Source organism: Rana temporaria, chromosome 11, assembly GCF_905171775.1.
Source record: "Rana temporaria chromosome 11, aRanTem1.1, whole genome shotgun sequence".
In the NCBI taxonomy this organism is placed as follows: Eukaryota; Metazoa; Chordata; class Amphibia; order Anura; family Ranidae; genus Rana; species Rana temporaria.
Window position 1 is genome coordinate 150,294,639 of NC_053499.1, and position 9,060 is coordinate 150,303,698.

At 46.2% G+C, this 9,060-nt stretch overlaps 1 protein-coding gene across 1 annotated transcript in view; it reads left to right on the forward strand.

Annotated features, from left to right (window-relative positions):
• The window catches only part of PEPD (peptidase D), a 158,804-nt gene that overhangs the window by 33,101 nt on the left and 116,643 nt on the right, over positions 1–9,060 (forward strand). The window lies entirely within an intron of this gene.

Below are 9,060 nucleotides of genomic sequence, written 5' to 3' on the forward strand. Positions count from 1 at the left end.
CACTGTAATATCCACAGACATCTCCCCCCCACTGTAATATCCACAGACATCTCCCCCCCACTGTAATATCCACAGACATCTCCCCCACTGTAATATCCACAGACATCTCCCCCACTGTAATATCCACAGACATCTCCCCCACTGTAATATCCACAGACATCTCCCCCACTGTAATATCCACAGACACCTCCCCCACTGTAATATCCACAGACATCTCCCCCCACTGTAATATCCACAGACATCTCCCCCCACTGTAATATTCACAGACATCTCCCCCCACTGTAATATCCACAGACATCTCCCCCCACTGTAATATCCACAGACATCTCCCCCACTGTAATATCCACAGACATCTCCCCCCCACTGTAATATCCACAGACATCTCCCCCCCACTGTAATATCCACAGACATCTCCCCCCCACTGTAATATCCACAGACATCTCCCCCCACTGTAATATCCACAGACATCTCTCCCCCCCCACTGTAATATCCACAGACCTCTCCCCCCCCCCACTGTAATATCCACTGTAATATCCACAGACATCTCCCCACTGTAATATCCACAGACATCTCCCCCTCTGTAATATCCACAGACATCTCCCCCACTGTATAGGAAGATTAGTGCTTGCTTAGTCTTACCAGAGAAGCCGGCCGAACACGAGCAGCTGAGGCCGGGTGATGACGTTGGCGCGCTGCTCTAGGTGGACCAAGATGGCCGCCGCACTGGGAGCTAGGCCGAAGCCGCTGCCTTTCCTATGGCCGAGGTAGCAGCGGAGCTCCGGATCACGTGGCGTGCTGATCCGCATATGGTGACCCGTTCAGATCACGCGTTATTTACGATCCGTTGCACCACTGGTACCGATCAATAGAATTTTGGAGTCCAGCATTGTTTTCCTTCCGGCTAGTTTTTGGACTTTTTAGGCACGATTTGGTTGGTCAGAATATATATACAAGAAAAGAATTTTTTCTAAAAAGTAGATTTGTTTATTTAGATATAAAATATCATAATGTGTAGAAAAGTACAGAAAAAAGAGTATTGCTGTTTCCAGCACAACAAACCAACTAACAGGCTAATCTAGGCAAGCCTATCCATGAACATTGACAGGAATATAAACATAAATTATAGCAAAATATCAACAATAAAATTGAACACTTCCAAAAGTATTTGGAATAAGGTGCATGAATGTAATTAGTGGTCCTGTCACGTTGTGGAAATGCAGGCAGAGAAAGGTCTGCGGTGGTTTGGCTTGCTGCGTAGGTGGACTCGACCGGTTTCGCGCTTCAGCAGCGCTTCCTCACGGAGTCAGCAAAGTAGTTTTAAAGATAGTGTTGGTTGGTAGGGGGATCAATATATAAATTTTCTGTCAATAAAATAAGATAAGAAATAGACTGTGTCCGGGCTGCTGGACGTTGTAAAAAGTGTAGGGAAATGACCCACATAAACTAGATAATAACAGTCTTCAATGAAGGAGGACAGGGCTTGAGGAGAAGGGAGAAGGCAGAGAGCGACCACTACCCTCTAACAATCCTCAATACATGTAACATTTCCTGGTAGTAGAAATGAGAAACCAGAGCTAGATGCCGGCTGGTAGCCAAGGATTAAGGCAATGATAAGTCTGGTTCAGTATATGCGATGGCACTCTCCTCCATGAGTCTCACGAGAGACACTAGTTTATGTGGGTCATTTCCCTACACTTTTTACAACGTCCAGCAGCCCGGACACAGTCTATTTCTTATCTTATTTTATTGACAGAAAATTTATATATTGATCCCCCTACCAACCAACACTATCTTTAAAACTACTTTGCTGACTCCGTGAGGAAGCGCTGCTGAAGCGCGAAACCGGTCGAGTCCACCTACGCAGCAAGCCAAACCACCGCAGACCTTTCTCTGCCTGCATTTCCACAACGTGACAGGACCACTAATTACATTCATGCACCTTATTCCAAATACTTTTGGAAGTGTTCAATTTTATTGTTGATATTTTGCTATAATTTATGTTTATATTCCTGTCAATGTTCATGGATAGGCTTGCCTAGATTAGCCTGTTAGTTGGTTTGTTGTGCTGGAAACAGCAATACTCTTTTTTCTGTACTTTTCTACACATTATGATATTTTATATCTAAATAAACAAATCTACTTTTTAGAAAAAATTCTTTTCTTGTATATATATTCTGACCAACCAAATCGTGCCTAAAAAGTCCAAAAACTAGCCCCTAGTTCTCTCCTTTATCATTTACACTAGGACGTGGCACCCTCTTTTTACTTTATAATATCCACATGCACACTACATGTGAGGATATTGTTACCTCTTTTCTTTTCAAATAATTGTTTTCCTTCCAGCTATGGTTTTCCTGGCACCAGTCCGCTTCTGTGCCCCTGTCTTGTAAGTCCTCCTCCAGCTTTCCATCCCACACTTACACAAACACATGGTAGGTCTCTTCCAGATCCCAAAGACCCAATAGAAAGTAGTGGCGTATCTACACATGCTTAAATTCCCTGTGTAGAGTGGGGAAAATATTGAATTATTTAATCCCCTACAGATTTTGTAAGTTTGCCCACTTACAAAGAAAAAAAGGGTCTAAAATCTTTATCATAGGTGTACAATAAAACCTCGGATTGCGAGTAACGCGTTTTACGAGTGTTTCGCAGTACAATCCTTGTTTTTTTTTTTTTTTTTTTAATCCTGACTCGTTTGCGAGCGTTGTTTCGCAAAAGACGAACAGGATTCAAGCCTCTGGGGTGTGCAGGAACACTGACAGTGACAGTGGCTTTGTTTGATGGGCACAGTGGCTTTGTTTGATGAGCACAGTGGCTTTGTTTGATGGGCACAGTGGCTTTGTTTGATGGGCACAGTGGCTTTGTTTGATGGGCACAGTGGCTGCAATGTATGTTTTTTCTTTTTTTGTTCAATCTGTTTGCGCCCCCACCAAAAAATGTTGAGCATCAGCCGCCACTAGTCCTCACAAACAGAGTAGGTTCTGATGAAGCCTCAATGGACAACTGGCACAAGCAGAGACGTTCTGTAGACCATCCCTGGCGGAACTGATTGCTCATCTGATCGATCTTGTTCCTTGATCGGTCACCCAGTACATAAACACTCTGGTCCTATGTCTGTGAGCGCACACATGAACTGTAAGCAGGTCCAACATTCATGTCTATACTTGTTTCCGGTCAAAGAGAGCTTCTATGGCCGCTGTATTGTGACCACCTATCCAGCCATCAGGTCCACCTCCTTATCATGCAACATCTACGTGCTTGAAGCCTAAAAGTCTCACAAAACAACAATGTTTTCTGATGGGAAAATTCTTGCTGCTGTTGTCGTTTTTTTTGCTCCTCATTCAGATTTGCTTCTGTCAAATTAAGCCAAGTTAATGCATCTCCCCCCCCCCCTTTTCCTCCCTTTCCCTGTTTCTTGTATCAAGATATCATCCCATTATTGTGATCTACAGCCTCGCCGCCAAGTCAATCACCTTCCTGAGCAGCAGGAGATGTAACAATGCTTCACACGTTGTCAGAATAAATACATAAAAATCAACAGAGCGCCTGCACACCGGGCCGTACTGTATTCTTCAATATGTAGAACGGTGACTTGTGGCCACAGTCGTGTGTTGACAGTCCTATAAATATGTATTGGTGCCGAGTTTGTAAATAGGCGGCGAAGGATATAGAGAGAGGCTCTGGAGTGATAATTGGGAGTGAGGCTGCGAAGACTCTGCAAATTTGGTGTACAACGGTGTACAGTACTGCTTTTGGCCTGAGGTGGGGGGGGGGGGCCAGAGCCGAACGTCGCTGATCGGCGCCGTTCGGAAAGGCCCGAGGACAGCACTGCTGACCTCGGCAAATCTTAGGTAGGAAGTCTTTCCGAGGTTTGCCAAAGTCAGCCGAGCTATCCTCTGGCCTTTTCGGATGTTTCTGAGGCTCTCCGGGGCCCCCTCCGGCAGCATGCGGTATTGCATGCCATTGAAGTCATTGCGGAACTAATTATTTTCATTTCCATTGACTTCAATGGGGAGACTCGCTTTGATATGCGAGTACTTTGGATTACGAGCATTCTCCTGGAACGGATTATGCTCATAATCCGAGGTTCCACTGTACATCCTGTGTAAAATCGGCATGCTAGCTTGTTGCTGCCCCTTTCACCCCCCCCCCCCCCCCTCTATTGTAAGCTTTCTCTATATTGTCTGCAAGACCTCCCATTGCCAGTAGTGTATTTAGGTTTTGTGCTGCCCTAGGCCTCACTAAACTCGTGCACCCCCTAATTTAAGTATGACCCACCCCTTCCTGTCAAGGCCACGCCCCTTGCTGTTTTAGACCCGCCCTGACATTTTTAGAGTGGGGAGATTAGTTCTGAGGGCCTGGGAGGGCAATGGATTCCTTTCATTTTCATAGATTTTCTCTCACTTCCTGTTTGGCTATGGGGCAGAAAGTGAAGGGAAATCCCTGCAATGGGACAGGGTTATTAAAAAATAAATCTGACAGGGGCTATAACCCTCCCTTACTCTATCCAAAATGGAAAAAAAAAAAAAAAACTGTTACCTATAGTTCTACTTTAAGCATACATTTCTGATAATTTTATGCAGAGGACTAAGAAGATATAACCATGCCAATGGTGCAGCAGAAAACATATAGCACAGTGAGGAAGATTTGTGGTCCAGGATGATAGGGCAGTCAAAATCAGAAGCGGCAACACCCCCCCCCCCCACAGTTGCGGAATGCCATCTGTAACGGAATGGCCCGTGACACCCAGAGACCTTTGAAGGATATGGGGTACTCCTATGCCAGCGTCACTTATGACTCTTGGGTCTAGGGTCATCATGTGCCCCTTTTGGGCATAGGATGACTGAGAAATGATAATTATAAATTACATCAAATGGGACATTACTGATAATTCATATATTGCAGGATATCTTGAGATATTACAAGTTGGTTATTCTGACCCCCACCAGGTCAATAGGACAGTATTCATCAATGTGGAGACACATGCTTTTGAGGTGTTAATTGAGTCTGCTCCTAGACATTCAATTGTGTGATGCTAATACTGTTTTGTGTCCATTGTGCTAATTAGGTCTGCTCCTAAGACCTGTTCATTGTGTATGCGAATGACACTGTTAAGATGTGGAATGTGACTTGTCAAGCTGTATGCGGAGCCAGGCTGTCTGGATAATAATGACTAATAATTAACTCAACTGAATGTCATTGTTGAAGAGAAGGTGTATTGAAGCCCCCCCCATTGTGTGATGTGTGGGTGGAGTGTGTCTTTGTCCCTGTGATTAACTGTAACATGCTTGTACTGTATATAAGAAAGCTAAGATACCATTAAAAGATTCATTCATTCATTTTGAAACCAGAAAGAACAGAGCTTGTGTCTCGTCTTAAAGCGGATCTCCACCCTAAAGTGAAGTCGCGCTGATCGGCACCCTCCCCCCCTCCGGTGTCACATTTGACACCTTTCAGGGGGGAGGGGGGTGCAGATACCTGTCTAAAGACAGGTATTTGCACCCACTTCCGGCTACACGTCACGGGCAAAAGAAGTTTTTTTTCTGACATCCCGTCCGTCCCCCGTTGTGTGCTGGGAACACTCGGCTCCCAGCACACAGCAGGAGCCAATCGGCGGGCGCAGCGCGACTCACGCATGCGCCGTAGGGAACCGGGCCGTGGATGGAGGGGGGAGCATCAGGGTGATGAGCGATCGCTCGTCCTCTGCTGCGGACTCCAGGACAGGTAAGTGTCCTAATATTATAATATTAAAAGTCAGCAGCTGCAGTATTTGTAGCTGCTGGCTTTTAATATTTTTTTTTTGAGCGCACATCCGCTTTAATTCTGGGGGAATGGATCGTGTCTGTTGGATGGTTGGAGAGTCGGATAAGCTGTCGTGGGGCGATGGAATGGAATATCGTAAACGGTGGTGACCGTTACACCATCCCCCCCGCATACCGGTAGCAGTGCGGTCGCTTTATGGGGACACTAGACCAATTTGCCTCTCAGCCCAGTCCGCCCCATAAGACTGGTGCTACGCGAACAGTGTAGCGCAAGCCGGCGGGGACTCTTTCTGTGCTGCCCCCATGCAAAGTGCTACCCTAGGCCTGGGCCTTTTGTTGGCCTAGGGCCAAGATACAGCGTTGGGTATAACCCTCAAACCAAGAGACCAAGGATCGTCTTGTTCTCCACCAATGCTAACTGGTGATTTAAAGGGTTTGTAAACCTTCGTGTTTTTTTCATCCTATGCATTAAGGTGAAAAAACACCTTGCAAGTGTACAGTTGGCATCCCGACAAAGTAAAGCCCATGTGTATCAGGTCCTAAGGTTGACTCCACCTAAAACGAATATTTTTCGGTACTGAATGGATGAACAACTGAACCGTCTTTCAGCTTCTAATATCTGCCCTATATGACTATCGAGCCCCTCCCCCCTTATTCTATATTCCTGGGATTCCGCCCACCCGCTGCGCCAGTTATTATTCCGCTGCTGGGAATAAACAATCTGGCAAAGTTACCCGATTTTTCGATTGCAAGGAATAATATAGGTTTTGGCAGTCCCAGGCTTTAATCATGTTCCAATGCTATTTTTGGCCGCCCCCGGATTGCCCGTCTCCGCGTCCATCCACCGCATGTTAATATTTCCGTCACCATCTGCGTCCCGCTGCTCATCAAACCCAAGCCGAACGAAGGGATCTGAAATTCTGTCACCTGTCGCCTCTCCGGTATTTCAATTAGCTTTCCACACAAAATGATTATTTTCACACCGTTTCTGTCATTTTTTTTTTTTTTGCGCTGTTAAGGTTTCGCCACCCCCCCTCCCCCTCTTTCCCGTGCGCGCTCCATTGTTATGCTGTAATTAATGCCATCTCCGGCTCTTTCAAGCTCGACAGATTTGAGTAAATAACAGTTTCAAAGTCTCGATCAGAGCGGCGTTCGCCTCGATGTTAATGTCTCCATTGTCTGCTTGCTTTGCTTTGACTGGGTATGCAGCCGAGGTTTCAAAAGGCTTAGCTTTTTTTTTTCTTTTTTTTTAAAGCAATTTTTTGCGAAGGGTAAGCTAGAAAGCTTTGCCGTTATGGCAGCCATGTTGTTAGTTTGGCTATTGGATGGGGTTATCAAATCCACTAGGCTCCGTATATACTGAGGTCTGTTAGGGCTCATTCACACCGCATGGCGCGTTTACGTCAACTGGCTGTATATGCTTGTTGTAGGGCTTTGGTATTCATTATCTATTGCAGTGGTCTCCAAACTGCCGCATGGGGGGCCAGATGCGGCCCTTTGCTTGCTTTCATCTGGCCTTTGAGGTACTATTTCATCCACTGATACAAATAATGGGGCAAATTCCCCCCCACTGACAACAATAAAGGGGCACAAATCTCTCCACTGACAACATGAACGGTCACAATTCGTCCCAAAGACACCAATGATGGGGCAGAATTTCTCCCAATGATGGGGCACGAGTTCTTCCAACAAAACCAACAATAGGGCCCAGTGATACCATTGATGGGACACAATTTCTTCCAATGATGGGAAACAATTCCTTCCAATGGCATTTTGGAAGGAGCGCAATCCCTGCTACTAACACCATTGATGGGGCACAATTCCTTCCAATGGCATTTTGGAAGGAGCGCAATCCCTGCCACTAACACCAATGATGGGACACAATTCCTTCCAATGGCATTTTGGAAGGAGCGCAATCCCTGCCACTAACACCAATGATGGGACACAATTCCTTCCAATGGCATTTTGGAAGGAGCGCAATCCCTGCCACGAACGCCAATGATGGGGCAGAATTTTTCCCAATGATGGGGCACAATTTCTTCCAACAACACCAACAATAGGGCCCAGTGATACCATTGATGGGACACAATTTCTTCCAATGATGCCAATGATGGGACACAATTCCTTCCAATGGCATTTTGGAAGGAGCGCAATCCCTGCCACTAACACCAATGATGGGGCACAATTCCTTCCAGTGGCATTTTGGAAGGAGCGCAATCCCTGCCACTAACACCAATGATGGGGCACAACTCCTTCCAATGGCATTTTGGAAGGAGCGTAATCCCTACCACTAACACCAATGATGGGGCACAATTCGTTCCAATGGCATTTTGGAAGGAGCGCAATCCCTGCCACTAACACCAATGATGGGGCACAACTCCTTCCAATGGCATTTTGGAAGGAGCGCAATCCCTGCCACTAACACCAATGATGGGGCACAATTCCGTCCAATGGCATTTTGGAAGGAGCACAATCCCTGCCACGAACACCATTGATGGGGCACAATTCCTTCCAATGGCATTTTGGAAGGAGTGCAATCCCTGCCACGAACGCCAATGATGGGGCAGAATTTCTCCCAATGATGGGGCAGAATTTCTCCCAATGATGGGGCACAATTTCTTCCAACAACACCAACAATGGGGCCCAGTGATACCATTGATGGGACACAATTTCTTCCAATGGAATTTTGGAAGTAGCGCAATCCCTGCCACTAACACCAATGATTGGGCACAATTCCTTCCAATGGCATTTTGGAAGGAGCGCAATCCCTGCCACTAACACCAATGATGGGGCACAACTCCCCCCACTGACACCAAAGATGGTGCCTTGTTTTTTCCCACAGACGCCGGGACCTTTTCTACTTCCAATGGCCACTGCCTGGCCCTCCTCATTTTTCTGTACAATGCAGTTTTTCAAAATGAATGCGCTGCCTAAAGCCTCGATCGGATTATCCGATGGGAATTGTGTGATGACAGGCTGTTGTTGGATAATCCGACCGTTTTTGTACTCTCCATCGGACAACTGTTGTCAGATTTTCCGCGGACAAATGTGGGATAGCGTGCTTTCAAATTGTCCGCCAACAATTGTGTGCAGAAGTCCGTCGGACAAAACTCCAAAGTGCAAACACGCATGCTCAGAAACGGTGCTCACCATAACGCAACATTAGCAGAAGATGCCCAAAGGGTGGCGCTAAAGAGCTATAAAAACGCGTAGCTTCGTGTTTGTTGGCCGACAATTCTTAGCCGTTTTTGTACGCAAGAGAAATTCCTGGGCAGCTCCATTCGGACAAAAGTCCTAC